The sequence below is a fragment of the Lichenostomus cassidix genome, chromosome 3 (genome assembly GCF_008360975.1).
Source record: "Lichenostomus cassidix isolate B80296 chromosome 3, HeHo_3.0, whole genome shotgun sequence".
In the NCBI taxonomy this organism is placed as follows: Eukaryota; Metazoa; Chordata; class Aves; order Passeriformes; family Meliphagidae; genus Lichenostomus; species Lichenostomus cassidix.
Window position 1 is genome coordinate 12,705,336 of NC_139483.1, and position 18,784 is coordinate 12,724,119.

The window sequence follows — 18,784 nt, forward strand, 5'->3', positions numbered from 1 at the left end:
TTGACTAATTTTCCTTCCTGAACAAAGTCCAAGGGAAAATCCTCAGAGAGTGACAGTTCCAGCTCACCAAACACCAGAAGGGTCACACTGAGTTGGCATAGAAGGCTCTTTGTGACATTTGGGAGATTTTCATCCTGGGTCTAGAAGGGTCAATCCCGTTCTGCCCAACTGTATTAATATTTCCACATTCCTTTATTACCATAGAGCACAAAACCCCTGTAGTTAAAATGTGGGAGATTCCTAAATCAGTGTAGAAAAAGGTTCCCTTGGTGAGATTTTGTATTTATTTACATATTTGCATCATAAATGTGGTAATTTTATAAACATTTTGATTTGGGCTTGCTTTTTTCTAAGACAAAATTTGAATGACTTTTGTTTCTTCCTTTTTCTTCTTTTCTTTCTCCCCCCCATTTCATTCATCAAGAACACATGTTATTTTTAAAGGTTTCAAGGTGATAAATACAAGAGTTTTTCCATACTGAAAGACAGGATCACTGCCTACCTCCCATATAAATAAAGGCAGAGCACATACAGAGTAGTGAGAAGATTTTGGCAAAGGCAGAATTGGACAACACTTACAATTCTATCAAAGCAGAGATGAGATTGTAACAATTCTTTGTTTGCTTACAGTCTTCAGGAACACAAAAAGGAATTTTTAGGCACCACATCCCACTGTAAATAACTTTCTAAGACTTCACGAATTCAAAATAATAACTAAAACCTTAAAACTATCAAGATTTATAGAACCAATTCAGTCTACTCTGCTTCCTGAGGTGGGTGGTAACTTTATGAGGTAAAAATTCGCAAAATATAATTAAGCCTGCTACTTCATTATTCCATCTTGAAAATGATCCCATGCAGATGTAAAGCTTAAGAGAAGTGCAGTGTAAGGAATTGGGGTCACTGTCAAAGGCACTACCCTTGCACCTGTCAAAATGCAAAGAAGTGATAAAGGAATGGTAATTACCCTTCAGACAAATCCAACCTAGGGACTGTTTCTTTCTGGCAAAAATTCCCAGACAAGAGAGTTCCTATTTTCCTCCTATTTTTTAATAATTTAGCTAATTATGGTTTTTTTTAATCAGTCATTGTTTTCATCGAATATTTCCAATTGGTAGAAAGTTGGTGACAGCAAAAGATCAACCTTTGTTTTTTTCTTCAAATGAGAAGTGATCATTTGGAATGGCACAGTTTAATGATGGACTTGGCAATGCTTGGTTAACAGTTAGACTCACTGATCCTAAAGATCTTTTCCAACCTAAATGATTCTGTAATATCACAGGGAAAAAAATCTGGACTAGCTATTCAAGACCTCAACCCCCAAACAAAAATACAAGCAATAAAAAAGGTGACAAAACACAAGTCTGTTATTCTTTGAAGCACAGTGTAGGACACACTGACACATAATTTCCTGAATTTAAGAACTAATTAGATGAACTCATTACTCCTAGGGATGATCATTTACATGCTGAAAATAGTCTGAGCAGTTTTAAGGACAGAACTCAATTCATTCTCACAAGAAAGGGGAAAAAAAAAAGGAAAAAGAAGTACCACATTGTTCTGATCTGTACACTACCCCAAATTTTGAAAATCCTGGTTGATTCAAGGTGTTTATCCTGATAGTTAAAATCTCCATGGAGATTTTTCCTGAGAGGAATTTTCAGCGTTAAAATTGAAACAGTCAGCCATGAGGAAAGCTCATGCAAGTGAGTAACAAATACCTAAAAGAGGTACAGATATTACTATAAAATTCAGCACAGCAGGAGATCAGGCTGGCCACGTGCATTTTCACTCTGAAAACAGCATGTGGACCTGGCAAGTTTTGACTCAATGTTGTGTTTTCATGTGCTCACATGTGCTCACAAAAACAAGTCAAAATATGTAAACCAGACAAGCTATTTGCTGTGAGCAATCAAGGAAGTATAAAGTGAGAGCAAACAGGAAGGTTTTAGACTCATGTCTGAGCAACGTTTTAATATTTCACAGAGATAAGCACATAAAAAATATAAAGAGTGCAAGTCTTCAGTGCCATATTGTTTGTCACACACACTATGAGATTTGTATATAGGTGTCAAATTTAATTACGTCTATTTTACCTCAGCCTTGCTACATGAAACTTGTGTCGGTACATACATCACAATTTTCATCTTTAATGTATTAAATTCCCCAATATATCTATGAAGTAGGACTTGCTTTCTTGCCCATGGTACAAACTGGACATTGGAGCACAGAGAGCAATCTTTGTTAATGGGGGTCCCACTATCTTTGTTGAGGGTCCCAGTGATAAAATTATATTTAGAAATGTCTTGGCTCCTGTTGTCACTTCCAGGCTTGGTCTGCATGGTTTGCTCCAGTCCCATTGGCACTGAAAGGAACGGATCCAGTTTCTTGGATGATGTGTCCTGGAAACCTGGCTGGTGCATCATCCTCCTTCTCTCAGGCATGAGAAAAGGAAAAAGCCACAGGCAGCAAGGCACAGCAAGCTGACAAGCTCAGATTATGCAGCTCAGCCTGTAACTACAGCATTGGTTCTAGGTTCAGTTTTGCAGAAGGAAATTGGTAAGAGAATATTGTATTGTAATAGCTACTGTGGTTTGCCAACCCTTGTTTTCACATGAAGATTTTTGTCTAAGTGGCACACTCATGTTCTCCTTTCTTACTAGCTATTTTACATTATGCAAACTGACATGAAACTGTGGCACTGTCCCCTGAACTGTGACATCTTGTCAGCTGGCAGCTGTTACACAGCGAGAACATGCAGTTCTTGTGCAGGAGGTTTGCCATGACCCCCCCATGAGGAGGAAAAACCTAAACTTCTCCATGCCAGCTAGTGCTGTGAATGTGGAGAAGGTATGTGGAAGTAATTTTGGTTTTTTTTTTTTTAATGGCTAGTATTGTATCTGCTTTGTAGCTCCTAGGTGGTCTTCCATGGAGAGCTCAAGGAAGAAAGAAAATTTGTGCTGTCTGACTCAGATGTCCAAGAAAGGACAAGAACTATTACTACAGAAATATATTCTCCACAGTCACTTTTACTGTCTGGAGAAGGTAAAAATTTTCTCCCTTTGCACCACCCAACAGAGGCTTGCTTAAGTTGCTAACTGATCCAGTTCTGGAAAAACGGATCTGTTCCCTTATTCTTGTGATTTTCTACTGGGACTCTGGTGAGAGATTTTTACAAGGGCATATAGTGATAGAGGAAGGGAGAAAGGCTTCCAACTGAAAGAAAGTAGATTTAGATTAACTATAAGGAAGAAATTAATTATTTGGTTGAGGCATTGGAACCAGTTGCCAAAGAAGTGGTGGACAATAATCTATCCCTGAAAACGTTCAAGGCTGAGCTGGATGGGGCTTTGATCAACCTGGTCTGGTGAGAGACATCCCTGGCCAAGGCAGAGGGTGGAACTAGATGACCTCCTCAAGGTCCCTTCGAGCCCAAACCATCCTGTGATTCTGTGACTCCTTAATTCTTTAACACAGCCTCCATTGTGCTAGAGTGTGTGTAGATATCTCTGCTGAACCCCCAAAGCTTTCCTGCACAGCTCAGCCTTGCACCACAGTGGGACTTCATGAAATCCACCTCCTTTAATCAAACAGATTTTGTGTTCAGTGGCAGAGCAAAGGCAATGCATGAGTACATACAGCTATGGAGGTGTTGTTGCTTTCATTATTCAACTTGGAGGTTTTGCTTGTTGACTGTATATCCCTCAAAAACACATTTCATGTTCATTATGCAGTACAGCAGGAAATGGGTACATGATTGGGAGAGAAAGGGGGAAAAAGCACACAAAGTCCTAGCAGCACCCTCCAGCAAAAACATTTCAAATGTTTCAGCCACTGCATTCCAGGAAGTGAAATTTCGGTTTCTATTATTGCTCAAAATGACTAAATATAGAAGCAAATGAAAAGTCTGCCACAGAGGGCTGCTAACATGAAGGGCATCTTTTTCCCCTCACAGCTTTATGACCCTGCCTGAATGGGGGTTAAAGGGATGTAAGTAGAAGCAGCATATGACAGATAATTCTTCAGTTTCCTTTGTGGTACAAAAGGCGAGCCTTAGAGGTGTGAAACTGGCCTGTGTGTGAAACAAAATCACAATGAAATGGGAATAAAATGAAAATAACTGGAACATTCCCTAGCCAGGGTTTGCAGTGTCATCTCCAGCCCAGGAGACAGCCTGAGCCATGGTCTCTGCAGGTACCTCTGCATCAGGATCTCTGTCTGCTGCTGCTGCTGCTGCCCACAGAGCCTCTTAACAAGCAGAAGCTGTTAGCTGAGCTAATGAGACTGGAAAGGTGCGATGAAATCCCTTGTTCACCAAAGCTTCTGCTGTAATCCTGCCTCTTTTCTGTTCATTGTGGCAAAAATGTAGCAAACCCTGCCTAGTCATAACAAACACTTGCTGAATTCCCGTTTTTGGAAACCACTGGAAGATTTTCGTGGCTTTGAACAAAGGTTTTGCTCCAAACTACAGAGAAGGATGTTTTCTTTGCTCTTTTCACACTGTTAAAATTGAGACAATCCAGGGAAGTTGAGCACATCTGCACACACCCCGCCCTCCACATATTTCCCAAACAATTGATAGTGATAATTAATGTAGGGTTTATCCTAGAGCCCTTTGGTCCTGTTGAAACTTCAATGTAACTTATGCTCTTGAAGCTCGAAAAATGATATATTAGTACGGATAACAAAAGCACATTGCCAACTTTGCCACAATAGTAGAGCACACAGGTCTCTAGGCCATCCTCAGCCACTCAATTAGCATGTTTTGCATAAATTTAATTTACATAGAAATGCTTAACTGTTTTCATTGTTCCATGCTTTGTCTTCCTATGCTGTATTATTTTAATGGTTTCAAAATAAATGTTTCATTTAGTCTGTTCTTAAAGTTTTCACAATGAAACAAATGGTTAATGGCATCTTGTTTTTCACAATCTGCAAGGGCAGATTTTACTGTCTCCCTGATACTAACCTGGAAAGGTATTTTGTCATGAGAAGATATCCTGCAGAGCCAAAATATTGCTAATCTCCATACAGTGTATGATTTACAATACCTGGATATACACCAAAGAAGAAAAGCTTTGCCAGAGCTACTTGTATTTTTTAATCTAAGCAAGATATTAGCATTATGTAGATGCCTCTTGCAGGTGTTTTATGATCTGTATAACAACAAACTTACCTTGCCATAATGAGCATCAGCCTATTTGATGTGTTTGTTAAAGCATGAGTTCCTGGAGGCATGGGAACATGAAAGCCTTTCAACTTTCATTTTAAAACATCTGAAAATCTCCTCTTGTGGCTGCCAAAGAACCTTTGGAAAATGTGTGTCATGCAGGTTCAAAAGTCAGAAAGAAAACATAAAGGAATGAAAATATACATTTAAAATATCCAGACAAATGAAAGCTCAGGATTGTTTTTAGTGCCTGACTTCAGATATTTTAATGTTTAGAATTACAAAAGCAGTAGTATATTAGTGACTTTTACTACAAGCAAAATATGGTATCATAGAAGTGAAGGTTAATGGTGTTTGAATTGCAGTTTTTTCCATGATCTGCATGTAAAGCTGAAATATGCCAGTGTTTATGCTAGTATGAAATGCACGCCTTTGTTTTTGTCCCTAAAAATCATTATTTCCAGTGAAAAACCAACACTTCTTTAAAATTTCCACTACTTTTTGGAACCAAAATTGACCTTTGAAATTTGGAGGACCACTTAGTAGTTATTTTGAACACTTTATCCTCGTTGACTTGCTAAATCAAGATAAATTATAGTCAGTCCTAGACATGTTTATGAGCTTGTTAAGATCACAACCTATAAACAGCACAGGATATTTCCTTCCACGTGCAACTTCCAGGAGAAATTTTGAAGTCGTGAGGAGACATCAGGTCTGAGTTCTCCTTGAGCATGAGGGCTTGAAATGGAGAATGCTGATGGCTAATTACTAGGATGAAAACCTGTATTTTCTAAATGTTTTTATTAAGTACCTCTGGCTGTCTGGATCTGGCTGCTGGGAACAAGAGGAAACACAGATGTGGGGTGGGTAACTGCTGCCTGCCTTTCTAACATAAATATTCATTTTTACAGGAGGTTTCAGAGGGAATAAAATGCTCCATGGAACTTGTGGGGATGAATGGAGGCTTTGCTGAATGTTAAACTCCTTCTGCAAGTGCTTGAAATGACATGATGGTAATGGCCTCTTGAAAACATTACATAATCTATATATATAAATATTGCACTCAAAACACGTGATATTTTAGATACAAACATTGCACTTTTACTATTATGAGTCTCCAATAAGCTCCTGTGATTTTCAGGTTCCTCTCCCCTCCACAGGCCATCCAGATGGGCTCAAAGTGAGGGACAAATTGTTTTTTCCGTCAGTTGTGTCATAGCCATTGATATAAATGATACATTTTGGCCTTTGCCATGTCTTTGAATATTCTGTTATTTATAGTTAGTATTTTAGAGCCACCCTGTCTTCCTCCTTCCACCACAAGAAAATGAATGTTGGTGAATTTTGATCTTATCTCCATGGCACAAATCTAGAACTAATCTGCTAACCCCAAACTCACTAATTATTTTACAAAACACCAATTGCTGCATTCTGAACAACTTTCCAAAAAACTTAATGGGATATTTCTCCTCATTGTGACTACAGCACTAACCTGAGTAATAACACATATATGCAGTCCCTCTTTTTTGGGGCCTGCACTGAACTTATTTCACAGATCTACCTGCAGAATAAACTGGGGAATATATACAATGATATCTTTCTGCTAGGTGTGTAAATATTTGCTTTATCATCTCTTTATTTTCTCCAGCAGTAGCTTGCAGTATGGACACTGATCAGCCTGCACTCCATGGTCATACTGAGGATAAAGATGGAATCATGTTTGGAGGGCTCTGCAGTTACAAAATCCATGCCTTAACCTCGGGGTAACTCTTCTTGCAGCGTTTTCCATGTGATGTGGTAGCCACCCACTCTTCCACAGTGTTCTGCTCCACAGGTGACACAGTCACAAGTCAGCAACATGGGCTTTATTTTCTCCCTGCCACAAAAAAAGAGTTGGAAAATCCGTGGTGAGCCTTTTTGTTAATACTGCGGTAATCTGGTGGGTTAGCAGATGGTTTATACTGCTTTTGGATGCCCTTTTCACTGCTTACTGTGAGAAGGTCATGGCAGCTGATGTAGCTGCTTCTGTTAAGTTCACTGCCACCAGCTGCAAGGGCATTTGTTTCTTTTTTTTCTTTTGTTTCTTTTCCTTTTTATTTTTCTTTTTTTTTTTTTTTATTTTTGGAAGCAGGTGATTTGTGCCCAGAACTGGGAAATAATAACTTTTCTATAGGGATTTTATCACTATAACACTCTAATTGTCTGATCTCCTGGTCTTTCCTTTCCATTATTACAGGGAAGCAAACTAAACTGAAAAAAAATTACAATATTTGATACTTCTTGAAGGAGAAGCTCCAGATTAATGCCCACAGAAGTATTCAGACCAGAGTGTGTAAACTTTTCTTCCTTTGAGATGAAGTTTTCACATCAGTTGTGCAATGTTAGTTAAGTGCTTGCCAGTGGAGGACAAGCCCTGCAATTGCATTGCTCATTCTGGGCCTTTTCAGAAAAAAACCATCTTGTCACCAAATCAGTGTCTTTTAATATGGCTTTGCACTGATCCAGAGAAGCAGGGAAATTTCAGTAGAGAGATACAACAGAATATGCAGAGAGTTCATTCAGTTTTGTAACAAAACATGCAGAGAGTTTATTCAGTTTGTGTACTGTGGAACAACTTTTCATCTTAGAACAGGTAACTTTGTGATTAATGACACATTGATGTAAAGTCTTATATAAAACAAAGGAAAAAATCATGCTTTGTTGTAGTGTCATATAGTGCTGTCCTGCAAGGTACTGAGTGCCTTTAACTTCCACTATGTCCATCTGAGCTACAGACATGGATTTCATTGTGATGTTATTGCCAATGTAAAATAAGAGTTGATGCTTCTAGAAAAAAAACCCACATATTTGTGTCTATTTTGGTATATGGCTTTATTTATTTTGCAAACAGCAGTGCTATTTGTGACCTATGTGAATCATCCAGTGTAGGTGTCAGTTAAATTGTTTCTCATGTCACTGTTGGCATGGACACTTAATGCAGAGAAATTCCAGGAAAACTCCAGGAATTGTATCTTTTTTTTTCCTGTAACTGTTTTCCTTACTACAATTCACAATAAACATTGTGAATCATTTATTTTTTTAAATATTTGATTTTATGGAGTTTGTTTTTAGGCTGGGTTGTAAAGTCTCCATACTACAGTGGGACCCTCAAGCATTGCTGGGCGAGGGAGAGAGCTGCCAGAGAGCCCTAAAATATCCCATCAGTCTCAGGAGTGTGCCTGGCTTAGCCCCCACAAAGTGGGAAGGTTGTTGTAAAGTTGAGTTTTATGTTCCCATCCAGAGAAAGGAGGAAAAAAAATATAATAAATGAATTATATGGATATTCATGTTGTGGTGAAAGGGATTTTCTGTGTGTCTTCTTTGTGTCAAACCTTTTTTGTTCTGTCACACTATCATGTGGAAGAGGCGAATTTTTAATTCATGTCCTGTTGTCTCAAAAACTGGGATGTATGCTGTTGTCCTTCTTTAATGTTGCAACTTATGTCATCATTCAAGAAGTTTCCTTCCTCATATGATGCTGATGATTTCTTGCTGATGATTGCTGATGATTCCTGCAAGGTCTAGTCTAAGTCAAACACACTTACTAAAGGGTTTGCTAAAAGTGCTAAAAGTACTAAAAGTGATAGTTCAACTTATTGTATAAACTTTAATCAAATCAACCACAAAATTTATGTTATTTAAAAAGAAAAATTCTTTATCTTTGAGTTTTGTTAACAATCCTTGATTTATAGAATCATGAAATAGCCTTGACCATATTATTTAGACCCTCCAACAATATTGAAACTGTAAATATCATAACCTGTGATAATTATCAGTAAAACCCCATATTGGGGAACTAATTTTAAAATAAGTACTTTAGAAATATTTTATAACATTACATTATCAAAATTTTTATACTTTAAATAATATTCATATAAGCACAGTACTTTTGAGCAAAGATAGTATTTGTTTGCAGACAAAGGCAAGGACCTCAGAGTAGTAATTTGCATTAGTTTTTTGACTGTGCTTTTACCACTTTCTTTTTTTTCTTCTAAGAAAAAAGTATTTTTTCTTACTTGACTTATGGACAGCATATTTTTTTTCCTTTTTTTCTCTCTTTTTTTAAAGTTTTAACTAAGATCCCAAGTTATTCTGCTTTCAGGGTTGGGGTTTTTTTGTGGTTTTGTGTGTGTATTTTTTTAAATGGAAATGTTATTATTTTTGCTCAAAAAGGAGAGGTGGCACTAAAGAAGGAATTTCCAAGCTATTAAGAAAATTAGTCAGACCAGAGCTCACTGTTTTCCTGCCACTGACTGTAGCACTGGGTGGCATATATTACACAAACAGTTCTAGGGAGATACTACAATTGTTTTATATCCTTTTCTAAATTTCTGTGTTTTGGGTTATAAATTAGAAGCATGAGAAATAGAAAAGAATGACCCTGCTCAGAGTCTGGTTTCTGCTCAGGGTCTCCTTTGCCTCTTTCCCTACCAGTTTTGTGCAGCTGCCCATGGATGGAGCTGAGCTGTCAAATATTCCTGTGGTTGCACATTAGTCTGACAAGCAACTGGTTAATACAGAAACAAGGAGAGTATTTTAAACTTACTTTTAATGTGTTCTTCCCTGCAACACTATTTTCTATGCTGGAAGATGGAAGCAGACCTTTTTCTCCCCTGTGAAAACCAGGAACACTTATTTTTTCCTATATGTCCATCATCTGAAGAAAACATATTTTCAAACCTTTAATAAAAAAAGAAATAAGACTGAGATATTTGAATTCTGGACAAGTGGTGGTCTGGAGAAGCTATTTTAAATTCCCTTCAAGGCTGGGTTTTCTATTCATGGACATTTTATATTTCCTCATCAGATTAGTATTGAAGGGAACATTTGTTCTAGATGGCCTTTCCATAGAGTACTTTGGAACAGCAAATGTTGGAGCATAAAGAGCATAAAGACTAAATGAATTTTGGGTCAGATATAAGTGGGTTTTAGGATTTTCTCCCAAATCCTTTTCTTGATGAGGTTTTCTGTGATAAAACCTGCTGCTAGCAGGTTGTGTTTGTGTCCACAGAAAAAGCAAGTGGAATGTGCAATAGAAAGCAAACTCCATTTTGTCCACAGATTTTTTCCCTGCTTTGTTAACCCATGTCAGTAGCTGTTCCAATGTTTTTAGCTGTCCTTTCTTTCCCCTCAGAGTGTTTCTAGCCAGGCAGGAGGTGCATTTGGGTCTGATGTGCACTGCAAGTTCTGTGGCAGAACCAGTTCTGCCATCCCTGCCTAGGGCAAGAGGGAAATAATTCAGGCAAAATCTTACCAAGGAAATCCTTGGCCAAGTTTGGGTGCAGATGGATCCCCCTGAAGCCAGAGCTGTCCTGCACCTGTAACCCAGACCATCCTTAATCCCTGGTGGAGATGCAGAAGAAATAGATGAGGAAAAGGAGCTGCAAGGCTCAGGGTCTGCAGAATGTGGTGATGGGAAAGAAGGTGGGCAGAGAAAAGGTGCAAGGAAGGCTTAAAGAAGCGCCAGCCTTATAACCTGCAAGAGCAGAGGGGAGCTGAGTAGGAAGAGGTCAGATAGACTGGGGGCCAAGACAGCTGCAGGGTTGAGTGTCCAGCCAAAGGACAGCTCTGGCAAGGCTGTGACAATAAGATGAACATTGGCATGTTTCTGTGAATAGAAAAGGAAGCATGTGCTTCTAATTCTTTCACAGAGTGCATTCAAAACATATGCTTGATAACCATGGAGAACATTTGATGGAGTGTTTACAGAACAATAAGCAGAACAATTAGGATAACAGAGCACTATGTGTCCCTGGAACTGCTCCTATTTCCCTCATATCCCTCTCCTTTGTTCTGATGGGTTTTTTTTCCAGTATTAAAAGAGATTGTTGCTCTTCTGGCAGTTCGTTCTGATTTAAAATTTCTCAGCAAACTATTTTATTCTCATGGACAGTATCTTTTCTATATTATCCATGGATTACAAAGTCCTGCTGAATAGCTGGGTTTGAGCTTGAGCTTGGTTTTTCCCCCATTTCCTTACGTTCAGCAAAATTTAAAATAAACACAAATTAAAACAAAAATGTGGTAAGAAAAGAAATAATATACATCCAGTGTTGTAATACCTGTGAGCAACATGAAAATCCTGAAGTTCAAGTCCTAACTAGATTTGTCTGTGACATCTCCCACGATTTGAAAAACAGGAAAATGAAACTGAAACTGATGTATATTTCTTGATTCATATGAGACACTTGCTGTAGTATAAAAACATCTCTACAGCATACAGGAGATCCCTGAACCATCTAAACCTCTAAAAATTTTGTTTGTTTGTTTATTGGGGGTTTTTTACATTTTGTTGGTTATTACTTTAGCAATATCACTTCAGATACCTGCAGATTTAGGGCAATCATTGGCTTTTTATAAGGAGATTGTCTCAAAAGGGAATAAACATCTTGAGGTGCCTAAATGTCTTCACTTCATATCACATATCTGATGGCAGATGTTCTCTTTGGTGTGAGGAACCAGCTAGGGGAAGGGAGGAGGGTTGGACAATCAGTTTAAGACAAATGTTTAAAAACTTTTGAAATATTTATCTACCAAACAGAATTTAAAATAAGCTATTTATTTTTAGATTTTGTGCATTGCATGTATTCTGGGAATATTTCCACATGAAAGCATTAACAAGAAGACTGTCTCATTAAAGTTGTCTCAAAAGGGTCTTTTGGAGGAACAGAAATTCTATCATGAATTTGGCTTTTTTGCATAGTGTATGAAGGCATTCAGTGTTCATATTTGAAGTAAAATATAACCTATATTAGAAATAATAAAAGTCTGTGTAATGTTCACTGTTAAATGCATAAATGCTGTGTTTCCTTTTTGTTTGCTTGGTACATACCTGGTTATAATAAACATAAATAATATATAATATTATATATTATGATATAATAATATGAGAGTTTAAAGTGGCTGGAGTGTATTATTTTTTTTTAGTCCCACAGTTGACAAACACAACAAAACTCCAATTGTATGCTACTGTATTTCATAGTTCTAAAGAGTATTCAGATAGTCTGTAAGATCAGAATTAATGCCAAATGATCTGGTTTGGTTTGTCTTTAGCAGTCTAGGAGACCCATGATGAGGGAGCCAAAATAAGAAACCAGACTGCAGCAGTTCTAGAAGAGCTGGAGTTCCAGCCCATGCATGACTGTGACAGCAAAGCGAAAAGTTAAAAAGTTTTACTTTTATCACCTTCTCAAAAGAGAAAATATGCTTAAGATTCATCTCTGTGCTAGATTTGGTTAAGCTGTGTGTGCAGGGTTGCTAAAGAGGCTGAGAAGGGCAATCTTATTTTGCATTCACACTGAGGTTTGTACACTGGGTTTTGCTTCATAAATAATGTGAATTTTGGCAAATCAAAGTTCAGCTATCAGAACTTTCAGAAGTTAGAAAATGAAATTTTCATAGATTAGATTAAAAGGATAGCTCAGGTAATGCTAGCATTTTAGTACAGGCAAACACAAAGTACAACTGACTTGTTTCTAGTGCAGTGCCTTTATGATAAGGTCAATAACTTATGGGTCTCCCTTTCATTAGTCCCAAGCCAAACACTACAAAAAAGTAGTAAAATGAGTTATAAGCTGATGGGAATGCATTTTTGAAGTACCTGACAGATTTACTGTGACCTTCTGCAATATGAATGTAGTATTTTTAATAGCAATAGACATTTTGTTTACAATTTCAGATTATAGTGGTTTAAACCAGTCATGGTTTAAACTCAGTTGGAAATTAAGGACCACACAGAAGCTCATTTAATGGTCCTGTGTCTTCCCCCCTTCCTGCCCTCCTCACCGTGGTAAAATGAGGAGGAGAATCAAAGTAAAACTTGTAAGATTTGACAAGAACAGTTTGACAATTGAAAATAAAGTAAAATACAGCAATAATGGTAAATTATAATAATAATGATGGTAATAAAAAAGGAAAACAAATGAAATTGCTGATCAATGTCAGAGCTGCCTTCCCAAGCCCAGATTGTCTCCCCTTCCAGGTAACTCCCCCCAGTTTATGTACTGGGTATGATGTTCTATGGTTTGGAATGTCCCTTTGGCCAGTTTGGGTCAGCTGTCCTGGCTATGCTCCCTCCCAGGTTTTTTTTGAGTACCTCCTCACTGGAAAAGCATGAGACAAGGAGGGGAAAAAAGTCCTTGCCTTAGGAGAAACATGACTTAGCAAAACCTGAAACATTAGTGTGTTATCAACACCATTCTCATTCTGAACCCAAATCATAGCACTGGAACAGCTGCTGAGAAGGAATTAACTGTGTCCTAGCTGAAACCAGGACAAATGATAAAGACACTTTTTTCTTACTTGGAAACTTGAATTTGTTTCTTACTTGGAAATTTGAATATTGTTTATCCCAGGTAGAGAGAGCTAAGGTTCTTTGAGTGACTTCATATTCCCATTGGCACACCTCAGTGCAGCAAGGCACTGCACCACTCCTGAATTTTCCAAGAATGCAATTTTCACTAAAGTTATTGAAATCTTACTGCAGTGATTTCACAGCAGAGAAATTAGCAGCCACATTCTCAGACTTCACTTGTGTTGAATGAGCAGTACATTTGGGATTCTTCTATTTTTTAATTAGTAAAATTTTCATACAGGAGGAGTAAACAAGAAACCTAGAGAGAATGCTAACAGCTTAAGTTTCCAATAGCATGAAGCTGTGTATAAATATGACATGATGCATCCACTTCCCCTATGGAGCAAATATTTGTAATTGTCAGGATGATTGATGTTGAAATAATAATCAGCTTTTCTTTGTTGCAATTTCAGAGAGAAGCCATAATTGTGTGTGACAAATACTTTGGAATTGACCCTACTGTCTTTAAAAACTTCCATAAGTAATCTCAGTGGGAGAGGCACATGCTAAGAGATTATTTCAGTTTGAAAAGGAAGATATTTTTCTTCCACTGTTCACTGTACATTTGACAATAAATAATGGGAATTTCATTGTGGCATTTTCAGATATTTACATAATGGTTTGAAATGTCGTTGTGAAGAAAGAGAAGTAGACACACTAATTTACTTGCTAAGCAGTTCCATCAGGCTTTTATTGAGCATTAATTTTTTTGGTAAGATATACAAAGTGACAGTTCTAGCTCAAGATTTTGTATCAAAATAACTATGCTTGTAAGAAATCTCTTTATCTGGCACATTTTTTCCCTTTTATTCCATATAATCTTATATACTCTAAGCACCTTTTTATTTGAAATTTCCGTCAGACTGCTCATTTTCAACTCAAACATACACAAGTACAGGCTATTATAGCCCAGTACCATCTTTGTGTAAAATATTTCATTCATCAATGAGATCCTTACTTGGCACACCAGATTAAAAAAATCAGAATATATCCTGCACCCACTCTGGAGCTCATCCAGCCTTTCTGCTCAAGGAAGGTTACTCACAGCTGGTTACCAGGTCCAGATGGCTTTCGAATATCTCCAAGGAGGGAGAATCCACAACCTCCCAGGGCAATCTTGACAATGGTCAGTCACTCTCACAGGGAAAAAAGAATTTCCTTATGATCAGACAGGCCCTTCTGTGTTTCAGGTTGTGCCTGAAACGATATGAGATGCTAAATAAATTGTTGCAGAAAATAAAAGCAGAAATGTAATCTCTCTTACACCTATGACTTATAGAAAAGGGACAAAAAGGACAACTACTAACTGAAAACTTTGTAGTCTAAGTAAATGCCTCTCTGTTGTTGTCAGTTGAAGGATTCCCTAAATGAATTTGTCCATGGGAAGTACTAGTGGTACAATGGTCTTTTATTTCAAGAAACTTTTCCATCAAGCTTACTTTTAACTCCAATACAAAAAAAGAAAAAAAAAGGTTTCTTATATATAAGAGAGTATCATACCCCTGCACATGCCATGGCCTCTGCCTTTTTACCTTCTAGATGACAGATCTTCAGTTTATGCAAATACTCATTCCTGCACCCCCTTCTGTAGCACTGAACTGCTTCTCACCTGCCTGTCTGCAGCAGCTACAGACTGATGTCAAATCCTTATTTGCTGTGTGTGTGCCCCTGTCACACAGTAACAGGATAATGTTCCTTGCTTTCTCTTTGTCTTTTGATTTCCAATAAAAAACCCTGTTACTTTTCAGTCCCCACCAGCAACATCCAATATATAAAAGGGGGTTGTGGATCAGACGAGGCCTTGAGTAGAATTGGCTTTATGTCAATTCCACATTTACTTCCTGTGGTGTTCCTCTCCATGGATGGTGTCTGCACAGGTCTGGGGGATTTTTAATGCTGCATTTCAGGGTCTTGGTTCTGCTTTGTTAGCTCCAGGGGGGTGTGATATATATGACAAAGACTGAAAGTCATTAGGGCCCCACATTCTCTTGACAGCACCATTTCACACAGTAGTTTATTGCCTGCATGTTATCTTTCAGGAGAGTAGGAAGCATCATTGATTTTAACTTGGCTTTTCTTTTGTTCAGCTTAGCAAACAGACATTGTGAAAAAAAACCTCACAGCTTTGCTTGAAATTATTTTCTTTAAATGTCACAAATCACTGAGCCAGGCCCAAAATATAGCCCTTTATGAAAAATGGATGCTGAGCCTTAGTGTGAGTACGGCTGTTGAGGGAGTTGTCCTTAGTCTTTCCTAAAATATTTAAGTAAAAACATAAGATGATTTCTGACACTATTGAAACCTCTGAGGCAGCAGTGTCTTGCTGTTTCATAAGGATTGGTGAATGCAATTCTCAAGCATCATTTTCATTTGTTCTTAATCTGCCATCCTCCTCTCTGCTAAGTCCTTACGTCAATAAACCCCTATTCCTATCACGGCTGCAATCAAAATAACAGCATACAAAGTGCTTTCCTAATTTGAGCTAGACTTGCTATTTTTTTAGCTTTCTTTTTATTTTGGAAGTTTGTATTAGCCACAAGCAAGAAGATGATTAGTGACAGGGATCTTCCAAAGAGCTCCCAGCTCTGAGAGGAGTGTGATTAGTGCTTTCATTTTTGTGGGGCTCTGTGCTGTGATGTGACTCTACCAAAACACAGACAGGCCAAGAATTCTAGAGGGGTTTTCCTTGTCCTTGGATATTACCTTCCCCATCGGTCTTAAATCTGCACTGAAAACATGACAAGAGACTGTAAGGACTTAAAGATCACACTTGCTCATCTCAAACACTGTTACTCTGCCATGAAAGGACTTTGCCACGAGATAAGCACAGAATAGAAGGGCAGGATGGTGCTGACTCCAGGTCTAGTGAGGTTCTATCACATCCTGGGTGATGCATCCAGAAAAAAATTCCCACTATGACAAACTGTGCAAAGAAGCAACTGATCATCTGGTACCACCAAAGCCACCCCCCTGACTTAATATAACCAATAGAATAAGAGAACTGTGCAGCCAATGAACACTAATTCTTTTGTTTGCTGAAATATATAAAGGGTGAAACAAATCAGGAGAAATATGTACAGTGGAGGTTGGTTGATTATACAATTAGGTGTGACCATTTTGTCCATTTGTTTGGTGTCCATAGGCTGGGATAATTCTACAGTGTGTGTAGCTACTTTACTATTAAGTGCTAGATCATTTTAAAGAATGGATTGATTGATGTATTGATGTTTATAGCAAGGTAAGGATTAAAACACTCTGCTTGACTGATTAAGGATTTTCTGTCTTGCTGGAAATCTCTGAATATGTTAAGTAAAATGAAACTGGTGAAAACTTCCATCTCATGTTTTCTCCAGCCACGGGGTTTATCCTCCACTTTTCTCTTGTTTTGTGAGTCTAGTCCTTTTCTCATTTGCTTTTCTTCCAGGTATGAGACTACAATGTTCCAGAAAATTGTAGCTTTAAAAGTACTCAGCATGAGCTAAATGCAGCAGCCAGAAAAGCCATCACTTATGTTGGTGACATTAACCCGATTTTCTTTAACAAAGAGAAATGGGAACTAATAATCTATGGAATGAGGCTGTCTTGTAGCATAACATAGATTTTCAGCCAGTTTTGAACATAATTCCCTGTGTTTATGTGGTGTCCAGTCTTGGGACAAGATATCTTGTCCCTATTAAAAGAGTTCAGAGGTGGAGGATTGATGTAAAGGAATGTTTGCTAATGTCTTGGAGGAGGTGCTTGGCTGAAATTATTGATAGGAAAGGGAAGAAAAAGAAGAAAGCACTGAATTGCCGTTATCACATGCACCTGTCCCACAGGCAGGTTATGGGATACTTGGGAAATAGGGGCATGATGAGTACAAAGTGACTCCATGAAATCTCCTCAGGGTTTAAAATGTCCTGGTTCTTTGAAAGGAAAATGTTTTCCTCAATGTATTCTAGTGAGGATGATTAAGTGAGTCTTTCGAAGAATTTTTCAACCACTCAGGAATGAAAAAACAGAACAGTGGGTCTTTGAGATGGAAGAGACCAGTTTAAGTGATCTGCTCTGTAAATGTTACTTTCTGGCACTGTAGGACTCCCCCTTTCAGTGCATTTTCTGGGATTTTTTTGGGGTGGGGATACTTTTTCAGGGGATTTGTCCAGCCATTGAGGGTTGGTATGAATTAGTCCTGCTTTGTTCTTTATATTTGATTTGAAAACACCTGAAGACCCATAAAAATCCAGGAAGTTTTTAATTATCATAGAATCACAGAATGTGCTGATTTAGAAGGAACCCACAAGGATCATTGAGTCCAACTCCTGGCCCTGCACAGAACACCCCAGGAGTCACACCATGCACCCAAGTGCATTGTCCAAACACTTCCTGAGCTCTGTCAGGCTTGATGCTGTGACCTCTGCCCTGGGAGCTGTTCCAGTGCCCAACCACCCTCTGGGGGAAGGATCTTTCCCTGATATCCAACCTAAACCTGACACAGCTTCAGGCCATTTCCTCAAGTTCTGTCACTGGTCATGAGGAGACCTTGCGGCACTGTTAAAATTTTGAGTTCAAGGAATATGTCAGAAAGCAGCTGGGGAGCTCATCCACGTGGTCTCATTGCACAGGTGTCAAAGCATTGTCACAATACCAATTTTTTATGGGTACAGAACAATATTCTCTGTGCTTTGCCTATTTCTATTCTGTTTAAACCCCAGAAATTTAAATTCAGAGTATGCACTTTTCAAGACATTGTTGTGGTGTTTTTCATCCATGTCATTGCTAAACTTCTTACTGCTCCAACTTGCTTACTGTTCAAAGAACTGGACATTTTTAGACTGTTTTGTAAGCTTCGATATTACTGGATGGACTATTGTAGATAAGGAATTCTTAGTGCTATCTTACTGGGATGTTGATACCATGGGATCGGTTTGCTCTCCCTATCAAAACAGCATGGATTTTTTCTCACACTGTTCCTGCTTTTTTTTTCCTGTCAGTTCTTTAATTCTCTGACAGTTTAACTGATCGGTGTGACAAAAATTTGGTTTAACCACTGACTCTTATAGATGCTATAGGCTGAAGCAAAGCATCTTTTCAGCAGCTCTTGGAAAACTGAGATTAAAAGCAATCAAAGAATACAGATATTTCTTGACTTGGGGGTATGTTCGAACACACGGAGCAGAAAAGGCTCATACAAATCTAGTTAGGCGAAGAGATTAGTTCCCACAAACCCACAAAAAGCACTA

The 18,784-nt window shown here is 38.2% G+C and overlaps 1 long non-coding RNA gene across 3 annotated transcripts in view; it reads left to right on the forward strand.

Annotated features, from left to right (window-relative positions):
* LOC146439104 (uncharacterized) overlaps positions 1–7,725 on the forward strand; it is a 60,872-nt gene extending 53,147 nt beyond the window's left edge. For 2 of the 3 annotated variants that reach the window (XR_014850669.1, XR_014850668.1), the window contains 2 exons: positions 2,912–3,045; positions 4,141–7,725. This is a non-coding gene — a long non-coding RNA (uncharacterized LOC146439104). The remainder of the gene's footprint in view (positions 1–2,911; positions 3,046–4,140) is intronic. The other variant, XR_014850670.1, reaches the window with a different exon arrangement.
* Positions 7,726–18,784: the final 11,059 nt, after the last annotated feature.